The sequence below is a fragment of the Urocampus carinirostris genome, chromosome 11, assembly GCF_059441175.1.
Source record: "Urocampus carinirostris isolate Australia breed hairy pipefish chromosome 11, RoL_Ucar_1.0, whole genome shotgun sequence".
NCBI lineage: Eukaryota > Metazoa > Chordata > Actinopteri > Syngnathiformes > Syngnathidae > Urocampus > Urocampus carinirostris.
In genome coordinates, this window is record NC_142359.1 from 12050264 (window position 1) to 12063556 (window position 13293).

At 40.8% G+C, this 13293-nt stretch overlaps 1 protein-coding gene across 3 annotated transcripts in view; it reads left to right on the forward strand.

Moving 5' to 3' along the window:
- Nucleotides 1-1715: 1715 nt before the first annotated feature.
- Nucleotides 1716-13293, forward strand: part of LOC148356422 (RAS guanyl-releasing protein 2-like) — a 37965-nt gene continuing 26387 nt past the window's right edge. For all 3 annotated transcript variants that reach the window (XM_088347602.1, XM_088347601.1, XM_088347603.1), the window contains exon 1: nucleotides 1716-2012. The gene's annotated coding sequence lies outside the window, so the exon portion shown is untranslated. The remainder of the gene's footprint in view (nucleotides 2013-13293) is intronic.

The following is a 13293-nucleotide window of genomic DNA, read 5'->3' on the forward strand; positions in this document are numbered from 1 at the left end:
CGTGAGACATTCAATAATATCGGAAATATGAATTCGAAACACAAGAAACGTTTAAAAAACGAAGTCATTTCCTGTGGATTTATTTTCTTCTTTGTACGTTTTATCATTCGTATCGGATGAATGTAATAACATTTGATGACTCAGAAGTAGACACTCGTCAATAGTGTTTTTTGGGGGTGTTTCAGCATATCGGTCAACCTCTCCTTATTAATGATGGCAATTTCTCTTATTAAGCGAAAATGAACCTTACAAGTAAAACCCAGCAACTATTACTCACATTAAGAAAGAGTATGTAAAAAAACTAAAATATTTTGTATAAACAAGTTTGTTTACCAAGTAAGCAACACGAACAATTATTTCCGAATATTTCTTAGTTATGTCCCCATCTTTCGCAAGTTTTATGTTGCTTATTAAAAGAAACAGTATATATATATTTTAACCGTACGAAAACAATGTAATACGGAGGAAAACGCTTTAAAAGACTAATAAAATACGAGGAAAAACGTAAATCCCGACAGGTGTGTTACCGTGCTGCTCTCTATAGGCTCACCATGGAAATACAGGCAGACGCAGCCGGAGCAGAGATGGGAATCCCAGCTCTTTTAAAGGGAAGCGGCTGTTTCGGCTCGTTTCACTAAAAAGAGACGACTCTAACGAACGGTCCCCAGACCGGTTGGAAACATTTGTTGGCCTGGAGAGGGATGGGCGCCACCAGGCTGTACTTGCCCAAAACACACCACAGGAAACGGCTATAGTGGTTAAGGGATCAACCCAACATTCCCAATCATATGAAAACTTAATGTGCAACGAGAGTTAGAAAGAGAAAAGGAGAATACAGTAGAGAGAGAGAGAGAGAGAGAGAGAGAGAGAGAGAGAGAGAGAGAGAGAGAGAGAGAGAGAGAGAGAGAGAGAGAGAGAGAGAGAGAGAGAGAAAGAGAAAGACAGAGTCAGGGAGGAACAGATGGATATAGAGAAAGAGATATAAACAGAGAAACAGAAAAAGAGATATAGAGTGAAAGAAAAGGAGATATAGAGTGAGAAAGAAAAGGAGATATAGAGTGAGAAAGAAAAGGAGATATAAAGTGAGAAAAAAAAGAGAAAGCGGAAAAAAAGGCTCAAGAGAGGAAGGTAAAAAAAGAGTGAGAGAGCGAGAATCACAGAAAGAATGAGAGATTAATTGGAGAGAATTGTAAAAAGAGAAAGAGAGGAAGAGTGGGAGAAAGGAAGATAGGAGAAGACAGGGAGAGATAAAATACACAGAGAAAAACAGAGTGAAAAAAGAGAGAAAAATAGAAAGAGAAAGAGAGGAAGAAAAAAAATACTGTGAAAAAAGAGTTAGAAAATAAAAGAGACAAACCGAGAGAAAGAAAGAAAGAAAGTGAGACATAAATAAAAAAGAAATAAAGAAAATTAACTGAGAAATGGAAAAAGAAATTGAAAAAAGAGATAGAGACAAAGAAAAATTGAAAATTAAAGAGAGGTTGAGAGAGCTATAGAGAGAAATACAGATTTATAGAAAGAGTGGAAGAGAGTGGGGGAGAGAGAGAGGGAGGGAGAGGGAGAGAGAGAGATGGAGAGGTAGAGAGAGAGAGAAAATGTGCCAGAGAGATCGAGTGAGTGTTTCGACAGGAGCCGGCTCCTAATTGATGGGGAGCTGTCTCTCGTCGTTCACTTCAAAGAGTTGGTTCATAAAGCCGTTTCTTTCGCGAAGGACCCATCGCTACCACGCATACACAAATCCATCCTCAGGACAACTCGCTGTTTTTTCCTTCTCTTTCTATCATCCCGGAACAAAATGCAGTAAAATTGAACAAAACCTACTATAGCAACTTCAAAAGACGCTCTGATGTGACTTTTGCGAAGTTTTAACGTCACAAAATTAAAAAAGAAAAAAGCCGTCTTTTTATTGAATTTATTTTGAAAGGGGTGGGGGGCTCATGTCTCTGCACACTCCACAGTTGGTCTCGGTGTTACAGTTGCAGTCGAAGGGCAAAAACCGTCCTCCTTTAAAGGTAAGGCAACACAAGGTTTTATTTCTATTGTATTATTTTTGCATGCAATTACGATGTCAAGTGTATTTAGGGCGATTTACAAAAAATGAAGGCATGCTGCATTTACCACAACGGTTTAATTGCTTTGCTGCTGCCGCTCTCCACATGAACAATTCACATTAATTGCTCCCGAGAGAATGCAGAAATGTCCTATAAATAGAACTGCTGCATTAAATCTACATTTTTGCAAAGTCTTTGGCAACTTGTTTCGACTCTGTTTTGGAGCATGTTTGCGTGGCTTTCCTGATGGTTCACTCCCTTGCAACATATTTACTCCAAATACATGCACGCGGGGTTTTTTGGAGTCAGAACAGCGGGGTTTAGTCACTAATCTGCAGTCTTAAAGTATTATCCATAAAAAAGAGAGAAAAGATTGCTCCTCTTTTGGAGGCAGGATGAAATGAGGCGAAGTTCCATGTTGTGTATTCCAACAAACCATGAATACATTCGTCCCAAATAGAATTTTTAAAATATGTAATTATAATTACTTGATTGTTCTACATACCTGTCAAGCTCCAGGGCTCCATGCCCTTACAAACTGTCGAATTTATCTTACAAAATACAAAATAATCTTACACCATATTTTTTTCAAACGTGTTTATTTATGTAGTTTAACATGTTATATTGTACATGTGTTTTGTTATATCATATTTATTGTTAATTAGCATGTTGTTGTGAGATCCTGAGTTGCTTGACATGAATGAGATTTATTGTAAAAAAAAGTTCAAAAATTGAGTAGCATGGACGTTCACCGTAGAAGGAAAAAATACATGCAAATATAAATAAGTAGAATAATACATTTTCTTATTCAAATTATGAATTCATTTTCTACTTTAAATTATTGTTGGTAATATACTGATTAAAGGGATAACCACAAACCTGGCTTTTTAACTTTTCTCACTTTATACTTCCTTTTTTTTCTTAATTTCTTTATACAACATAACAATTCGTAATATAATGCATCAAAGCAAGTGAGTCGTTTGAGAGCCGGCTCTCTTTAATGAGTTGAGCCGAAAAAGCAGGTTCCCTTAAAAGAGACGGACTTCCTTTCATAAAAAATTGGGGATGCACTTTAATATGATAGTTCATATATTTTGCTTATTATGTCAGGACCAGAACGAAAACAGGACCCACTTGCGTTGCGTTTCTCACAAGTTTGATTGGAGGAAAGAGAAAGAGCTGCGCCCACGATCCGGTGTTCGCTGGACGTGGGAAGCAAGTCGCTCTGGGACTCGGATTGTGCTCCGAACGCGGAAGTGGATCTTCCGTAGCAAGCGATGGCGGTGTCAGGGACGGAAAAAGTGGGTCAGTGCCGGGACAGGAGAGCAAAAATGTGGTCGGGGTTGGAAGCGAGTGGTAAGCCAGAATAGGAGAGAAGACGTAGTTGGGAACAAAAAGAGGTCAACAGCTGGGACGGGAGAGCAGACGTGGTAAGGATCAAAAAACGGGTCGAAGTCGGGGACAGACAGGAGCAAAAAACGGGACAGGTGGGAGTCAGGGTCGAAAAAGGCTTGCCTTGTGTTCACTGAGGTTCGCAGACGGACTGAAAAAAGGGGACAGACAGGACTGCGTTCAAATACTGAGCGGGAGCCAATCAGAAGAGCAGGCACACCTGAGTCACATCAGTAATCATGACATATTATTCAAATCAAAATTGTATTTTTTTTCTAATGAACCATTTTTTAGTACTAGGAGGTTAAATAATACACAATGTCCCTTTAAAATGAGCCAAACTAGCTGCCAGAGGAGCATTTATGTATTCATCGTTGCAATGTCAGGCAATTTTTAAGATTTGTAATTAGCTCCATTTATAAATTGATAGATCGTAAACAAGAACTAAAATAAGAAGGATTAAAGGAAAAGAAGGTATTCAAACCAGTTTCTCAAACTGACTAGAAAATAACAAAATAGCGCATCCCTCCGCGTTGACAAGAGCAGAGTACCCGGACGTAAACGGACGAGGAAACAGAGGAACCGAGATAAGCAAAACAACTGGCGGCCTGTTTTGCAAATCACCCGGGATCCATAAACTCGTCACATCTGTCAGAAAAAAGGCGACAAGCAACGTTTCCGTTCTTAGAATTTGTGGATAGCAACATAAACAACAAGTGACTTTTACGGGTTTGGAAGTGCAGAGCAAGCGAAACACTTAAGCATTGCATATTTGATGTTTCTACTTTTACACAACTTCCAGGGCAGTCGGGGTTTCACAAAGGAAGTTGTGGGATCCAAAAGAGGAAGTGAGAATACATGTTTGATATTGCATCCAAGTATGATAACACTCACACACGACAAGCAGGCACGCCTTTCCTGTGTTTGTTGCGGTCACGTCCGTCCAAAGGACGAAAGTTTAAACAGGAAGCGGACAAGAGAGACTCCGTGCATTGGATTCATGCTTCGTTTGTATAAAGGGAGTCCTCGTTTTCAAAACGACGCAACAGAAATTAGAGTTGCACTGTTAACTCATTTCAGGGTTCCCTCGGATCCTTCGAAAGTCTTTAGAGGCATTGAATGAAGGTCCTTGATTGTTATTGGAGTGTGTTGAATCCAATTTTCCAAAGTCTTAAAAATGAGAACCCATCCATTATCTGCACCGCTTATCCTCAGTAGGGTCGCGGGGGTGCTGGAGCCCATCTCAGCTGTCCTCGGGCAGTGGGCAGGGGACACCCTGAACAGGTTGCCAGCCAGTCGCAGGGCACACAGAGACAGACAATTCGCTTGCTCATTCACACCTAGGGACAATTAAGACCTGCCATTTAACCTGACATGCATGTTTTTGTGAATGTGGGAGGAAACCGGAGTGCCCGGAGAAAACCGATGCAAGCACGGGTAGAACATGCAAACTCAGCACAGGAAGACCGGTAGCGAGATTTGATCCCATGACCACTAAATTGTGCCGCAGACGCGTTAACCACTCATATAATGTATAATGTAAGTACAGACAGAGCTTACGCGGTCTCAACATTCAACAAAACAATTCACACTTGACATAAAAGGTATGGAAATACATTATAGCCAGTGTTCCCTCTAAGCAGCGCACAAGAAAATCTAGCCAGCGCACAAAAAAGAGGGCTCAAAATTACTAATTTAGAAGCGACTTAAGTCAAAGTTACAGTGCATGAAGGTAAAAATACACGGGTTCCCCTGACGTTGTGTCCTAAATGCGGTATTTTGAAGTCAATGTAGAACGAAGTTGAAAAGTAAAGTTAGTAGAGTTTGTCGAGAACAGACTTCTTCGGCTCGACTCACTACTCGACTCTTTCGGGTCCTAAACGGCTCTTTGGGTTATTTTTGCTTCTTTAATCCCAACATGACCAAATATTATGTAACATTATGCACAATATGACTTAAAGGAATGGGGGAATAGAACAAAAAAGAAAAAAATACCAAAATGAAAAAGTAGTGAAAAGCTAAGAAAAAAAGAAACAAAAGGAAGAGAAAAAAAGAAGAAAAAATTTAGAAAAAAAGCCAGAAAAAAAGATAGACATGTAGGAAAAAAAGTAAATAGAGAACAAAAAGAAAAAAGTAACAGCTCGGAAAAAATAAACACAATGAGATTTTTTTTAAATTAATTAAAAAAAGAAGTAGGAAAAAAAACACGGAAATAAGAAGAAAAAGTTTGCGTTGCATTCAAATATTTTAATTATATCAAGTGAATCTTGTTGCCAACATTGTACTTCCACTAAAAGAATGTGATTAAGTACAGTTCTGTATCTTACAATCGACTAAATAAGCCCCCAAAAATGTTAATATTATGCGAGAAAATATGTCATGAAATAAAAAGAAATGGATATCTTGTGAAATAATAGTAAAAACAATCGACGTTTGTTGGCCGTACAACCTTTGCAATAGTACATGAGTCAATTCATTCAAAAAAGAAAAAATGATTTTGCATTGCCGGAAATTTAGCAAAATGTAACTTGATGTCAAATTTTGGACATGTTTGATGATGAATTATCTTGCCACACTTGGGATTATGGTTGCTCACTGTTGTTTCAAGCGTTACTCACCGACTTTGTGTGAACGCTCAGACCCGTGGAAAATTAGAGGGAACATTGATTATAGCACTGAAAAAAATCGTTTTGTTTTTATTTGTCTTTAAATAAGTGCTTTTATATAAACCAAGCTGATGAATGATATTTTATAAAGCGGCATGCAAGACGACCCACCGCTAACTCCCGGCACTAACGCCCACCCCTAGAGCTAATGTCTGTCTCTTCATTCGTTGTCTCTTAAAAAGGCTGGGATAGTGTTACTCTTGTGACACCTACGACCAAAAAATCGACATTCGAATTTGACAGGGCGGCCCCGATTGATTGGAGGCCGATCGATACCTGGCCACGCGCACGTGGGCTCAAGGTATTTACTGACGTGCAAATGAGCCCATTACGGGCCATCGATGGCATTGTCATCAATCAGCGGTACTTTCCATCCATCTCGTGGCGCCAGTTTTCCGTTTTTTCCGCGTCTTTACGGAAGAGAACACAAATTGATAGTGGATAAAGGCGTTTTTTGAGCGGGGAGCAGGGCAGCGGAGGTAAAGTGACATTTTGCAGCCATGTGGCAGATGGAGCACAGCCAGAATTGACCTGCCAAGCTCCCTTCACTCCCCGTCCCACTGTGCTCTGTAATCGAGGCGATCGAAAGGCTTGACTTGTCAGCGCCAGACAGCTTGCAAAAAAAAAGAAAAGAAATGCCACCCTCCACTCCCCAAAACAACCAAACGTGAAATACTATATATCAATGCTAAGAAATTCCAGCTCTCATTTCCTTGCCTGAAAAGTCAATGCTATAACGTTTTTTACATGTTTATATAAGTCCATTAGAATTAGAGCTGTATTTATTGTCATTGATGACAATGTCGTTCACGTGGCACTCTAGCATAAACATATAATTAAGACTCATAAAAGAACAAATAAGTTAAAAGAATGTCAGGACAAAAAGGGAAAAATATATACCCTTTTTTCTGTACATTATCCATTTGCTATACACTAATCCCTTGCTTTTTGTTGGGGTTGTACTCCGCACAGGACCCATGATAGTCAAAACATTTATTTGTTTATCAAATACTCCATAATACATTGAAACTAAAGAACAAATTCCATTTACAGGCTTGTGCATTAGTTTAAAAACAAAAGTACTGTACTTTATAAACGTTTCTTTGTTTTTACAAATATCTTCTGTACTTTTAATGTCAAGACCAGAACGGAAACAGGACCCACTCGCGTAACGTTTCTCACAGTTTTATTGGGAAGAAGGGAAAGGATTGCACACACGATCCGGTGATCGCTGGTCGCGGGGAGCATGTCGCTCTGAACGCAAAGGTGGAACTTCCGTGGCGAACGGAAAAAACGGGTCAGTAGCCGGGATAGAAGAGCAAAAACGTGATTGTGATTGGAAACAAGTCGAAAGCCAGGAGAGGAGTGTGATCAAGAGAGAGAGATCAAAAATGGAACGTTATTCGGGGCGGGAGAACAGGTGTGGTCGAGATCAAAGCAAGTCGTAATTCTGAACGGGAGAGCAGACATGGTCGAGATCAAAACAGATCGTAACAGGAGACAAACAGGAGCAAAAAACAGGACAGGCAAAAAAGGGCTTGTAAAAACAGAGATTCGCAGAGAGATTCGCAGACGGACCGACAAAAGGGGACTGAAAGGACAGAGTTTAAATACTGACAGGGAGCCAATCCGTCAACAAGCTGCAGCTGGCGCCACATGGGCGGGGCCAATTGGACGCCATGGCAACCGTGACATTTAAATTACAATTTTTAAAATAATCTCGCTGCTATACTGTATTACGCTATACCGAATGATTTCAGGACACTATTCTTACTTCAGATGATATTTTGTCGCCATCATTTAGCATGTCAAAAAGTCCAACTTGGTTGGCAATAGAAAGCATCTTTCCCTGCCTTTTGGAGCATCAATGGGTCCAGAGTGTTTGGTTGACATGATGACTTTTAGAGAAACTGGAAATACAAAAAGATTTGCGTAAGTTCGTCAAACTGTTTGTGCACAACTTAGATAACAACATTATTGACGAACAGACAGACAGAGGCAGAAAAGGGGAAGAGTGTCTGTTTAGCCGATGAGAATGCTGAACACAATGCACGATGAAAATCCATTAAGTAGCAAAACCACGAAAAGTAAACTATGATGGAGCAAGGGATTACTGTACATAGGCAAGATACATATTTTTCGCAGTCTTGGGTGCTTTGTTAGGATAGTGACAGCCCTGGAAAATAAACTGTCTAATAGGGCTGCACGATTTTGGAAAAAAACCTAATTGCGACTTTACAGACCTGTATTGCAATTTCGATGCGATTTTCGATCTGACAAGAAAAGTGCGTTTCTGTGCTTGTTTTGTTTTTGGGGAGAACTTAAACATAGTGACATGCAAACGTACCTCAAGATGATGTCCTTAGAGACTGAGAGTATACGACTGTAAAAATGACAACTTTAGATCTATAAATAAACGGAATTTACATTTGAACAAATTGTCTTTATTGTTACTATAAAAAAGTACAACGAAATTGGAGAACTACTCCTTTCAGTGTAAGAAAACGATTTAGAGATAGGCTGGATAGCTACACGCTAGTGTCGGATGACCTCGACTTCGGCCAAGTCTTTGTGATGATTAAAATGCAAGAGTCACAAATGTCGCACTTTTCCACAAGTAGTAGCTCCAAGTTGTCCGTTTTTTGAGTAATGGATCTGCTATTGGTGACTAGCCATGTTTGGCAGTGGTGTTAAGATTTGGTGATCAGCTTTTCTTTGCGCTTTTCTGACTTTCCTCAAAGTCCGATTCCATCAATGAATGTATTTTCAATGTAACAAACCACTAAAGCTATGAGCTATGGCGTTTGTTTTGGTGGCCATTTGTGCAAAGGCTGTTTGACTGACTTGGCAGCCTACAGCAGCCTATCAGAGTCGTGCACACACGCTCAACTTAGCCCCGCCTTTATTGGTTGGTGCCATTTAAACCTGCTTCTGATTGGCCAGCACTGTTAAACCTCTAAACGTGACAATTCTTGCTGGCCAAACACTTTATCACCTAAATGACAAACTGGAACGATGAATCCTATCGCGCTACGTCACATCGCAATTTTGATTAGATTTCGGTTAATCGTGCAGCCCTACTGTCTATGAGCCTTTTGGTCCTTGTTTTAAGAGACATGTTGCGCCTCCCAGAGGGAAACTGGTCAAAGTAGTGGTGGCCAGGGTGAGAAGAGTCCTTTAAAATGTTGTTTGCCCTGTTGCGGTTTCGCAATCCGGCAGTATCCTCCAGACTAGGCAGAGAGCAGCCAATGATTTTCTGGGCTGTGCTGATTACTCTCTTTATGGTTTTACTGTCGCAGCATGGCAGCGCAGTGGTAAGCGCGTGTGCGGTACAGTTCTGAGGTCATGAGATCGAACTTCCTGTGTCGAGTTTGCATGTTCTCCCCGTGCTCGCGTGGGTTTCCTCCGGACACTCCGGTTTCCTCCCACATTCCAAAAACATGCATGTAAGGTTAATTGGCCGGTCCAAATTGTCCCTAGGCATGGATAAGCGAGTGAATTGTCTGTCCCTGTGTGCCCTGCGACTGGCTGGCAACCAGTTCAGGGTGTCCCCTGCCCACTGCCCGAGGATGACTGGGATGGGCTCCAGCTCCCCCGCGACCCTACTGAGGATAAACGGTGCAGATAATGGACGGATTGATGGTTTTACTGTCAACTGCCGTGCTCCCAGCATGTTATATTTATCTGTAACTCTGTTGATTTAATTAGCTCAATGGGATTTATTAGGTTTTTTTTTCTTATCCAAGGAAAAAATAGGCGCTCCTTTCAGTGATTTTCCCGCAGAGGAGTGCACGTGTGTGTGTTTGCAGCATGCCGGGAGCCGATGAAGCCTGTAATTGAGTGCGTCCGCCTGCCTCTCTGCGGCAGAGACGCTGCAAAGAAAACCTTCAATGCGTCAAGCGGGTGTTGTTCTGACACCTCTTGAAAACAAAGAATGGCGACTGATACTGCGGTTAGGATCGTATTTGTTGACACTTCCTTGTATCAATAGGAAAAGGATGCCTTCACGTGTTTTCGTCAACATACTGTCGCAATGTGCTAGGGTGAAAATGTTTGATGGTGTGACGTGAGCCAGAATAAATGTTTGGGTCGAAAATAACCCAAGATGGTTAAAAAAAGGGTTAAGCATGACATTTTCTGGAATTGGCACTTCAATGAAATCAAATAAATCTTACCACTTTGGCAGGAAATATTGGTCGTTTTATGTTTTTTCCTGATTGGAAAATGTTTTTTTTTTAACTTATCTCATCTTTATATCCAGTAAAGTGATAAATATGGATGTTACAAGAGATTTACACTTACCAATTGTTGGAAATTATTATCAAAATGTACCGTTTACCTAATTGTTCGGATTAGTTATCGGACTCTATTAACCAAACACAACCTACGTTCATCCAACAATGTATGCGCGCTCGTTTCTTGGGAGAAAAATGACCAAGAAAGCCGACATTTCACACGGGGGCGGATGTTTATTGTTCCTAACAGAAGACCCAAGTGTATCAACAGGAGACCGTGTTCCCCTCCCAGTTGCCCCGGATCATTTATACGTTTCACGAACAAAGACAAGACATCCCATTGGCTATGTGCTATGTGTCATCTATAGTTAACATTAGCTTCCTCTGATTGGTCTACCCCTCGTATGATGGCGTGTTGGGTGGGCTCCGCAATCTTCGCATACCAGCGGCGCCCCGACGTCTGTCCTTGTGCGTCTGGCCTTCTCTGTCAGCACTCACAGGAATTCTGTTATCAGAAATACGTCTGATGCATTCCACACAGCCTAACCTTCTAATGTGTCTTGAATAAAAACAGTCAGTGGATATCTCTACTGCATCAAACTGAGTACATGTACTTTGTAGTCAATCGTATAATATCCTTTATAGTCAAATGTATAAAATCCTTTACCATTGACACACACACTCACACACCAATAGGTGGTCAGCCATGCAATGCCTACCTGCTTATTGGGGGCATTAGGGATTCAGTGTCAAAGGAGCCGGGAATGGAACCTGCAACCTCTTAATCCCAAGACGAGCGCTCTACCTCCTGAGCTAAAGCCGCCCTAAAATGTATTCGGTATGTCAGATACTTTATTGGATGCAGTGGACCCCCAGGATACGGTGTCCCCACCTTACGACGTTTTCACTCTAAGATTTTAAATAAGATGGTTTTGTGTTTGCATTTTGCTTACTATATGACATAGACAAAAATTTTTTTTTTCCTGCTCTAAAACCTATAAAATGAATCCTGTGGTGTTTGTGAGTTTGACAAGTTAAAGTTAAGGGCTTGCGTCACTGCATCATGAAGATGCCATTGTACTATTGGCTGCACTACTTCCCACAATGCTCCATTTTCATCCCACTTGCTATTTTGCCCGAATTGCTAAGACTTCGCGTCAGTGATACAATACTGTATTGTTTGTCAAGTCAAGTCAAGTCATTTTTATTTGTATAGCCCTTAATCACAAAGAGTCTCAAAGCGCTGCACAGGTTATTACACAGACTATTTTTCAGACTATTATTACATCATCCCCTGATCTGGAACCAACATTAGGGTAAGGAAAAACTCAAAAAACCTCAACATGAGGAAAATGAAGAAACTTTGTATTGTATTTATTCGCTATGGGTCCCAAGGATTGCAGTGATGATAAAGGGAGAAGAAAATAAATTTTCATTATTATTGAAACTAAGCTCACGCTTATGAAAAAATATGAAGAAGGCACAAGACTTACTACTAGAGGTAAGATCATGGGCGAGACCCAAACACGACCCGAACCCAGCCCAAGTTGGCCTGGTCAGGCTTCTCTCTTGCCTTTTTTTTCCTTGGTGGAGGATCTACACAGCGTGCACTCACTTTTACTCAAGCAATAATTTAGATGGAGAAAATGCCTACCAAACTATCAGTTTAACTCCAAATCCCTAAATCCAAAGAAATTTTCATCCTTGGTGTTTGGGTAAAAGACGCGCGGCTTCCTCCTTCCACCTCCCTCACGTCAGACTTCATGTCTGCTTCTTGTCAGTAGCTTAGAGGCTTTACAAACTTTATTTCTGCCTTTTGACAAAATCTTTCACTATTGCAGCTTGGGAATGCAGAATTTGATTTTCTTTTGGGTGCCATTTTGTTCAGTTTAGCTTATGTAAGCTGCACGTCGCCGAGAGGCGCACTTCAGCGCCAAACTGTTTAGGCGCTGCACTCGGGTGCACACTTGATTTGAGAGACTCTGCCCCAATTAAACCCCAAGCTGCGGAGTAAAGCTTTGTGTTTACTTTGGTGGCACATTAAAACTTCGGGTTTATTCCAGGCTCGTTGATGAAATCAAGTTAATCTGTCAGGTTTGGGCGGGTTCGGGTTTATATACCCGCGTCTTGGGTTGGGTTGGGCTGAATTTTTTGGCCCAAACTTACCTCTACTTACTATCCTTGCTCGCTAAGTTGCATGGCTGCAACCAATTTCCTTGACTTTGATTTAATCTCTTGTAAGTGTTTATCAACTGTGCATTTGTAAAAAAAAAAAAAGCAAAACAACAATTTAATTCATATCCACTACAGTTTAATTAACTAATTAAACTAGACTATTTTTCTTCACATTTCCCAAAATTATATTGAGATGGATTCCTTCTATGTTAAAATAAGGCGCACTATTTTTAAAGGAAAAAACAAAATGTTTTTTACTTACATAAGCTGCACCTGACTATAAGCCGCATGTGCCCACATATAGAAACACGAGAGATTTACAAAGAAAGACGGTACACGGAGTTTTAATAATATACGGTACCTTAACCCCTTAATGTTCCGACTTTTGATAAACACATGTCTGTACGATGTCACCAGTCACGGAAATATGTCATGCAACATATCATTGGAAAGCTTAAACTCTTGGGATTCAAGATATGATGAACATTTGAAAATGTCCTCAGCAGAGAAACATAACAATCGGTCAGAAACAAGATTACCGGGAAACTCACTATCACGTCCCCTGGCCTTCTTCTGTCATCATTACTGATGTGATTCAGCTGTGCCCACTCATTTGGCCCCACCCGCCGCGGGTTCTGATTGTCTCCCTGTCAGTTTCTGAAACCAGTCCTGTCAATTCCCTGTTGTCAGTCTGTCTGCGAACTTCTGTTTTCAAGGCAAGCCTTTTTTCGACCCCTGACTCCCGCCTGTCCCGTTTTGCCCCCGTTCATTTCC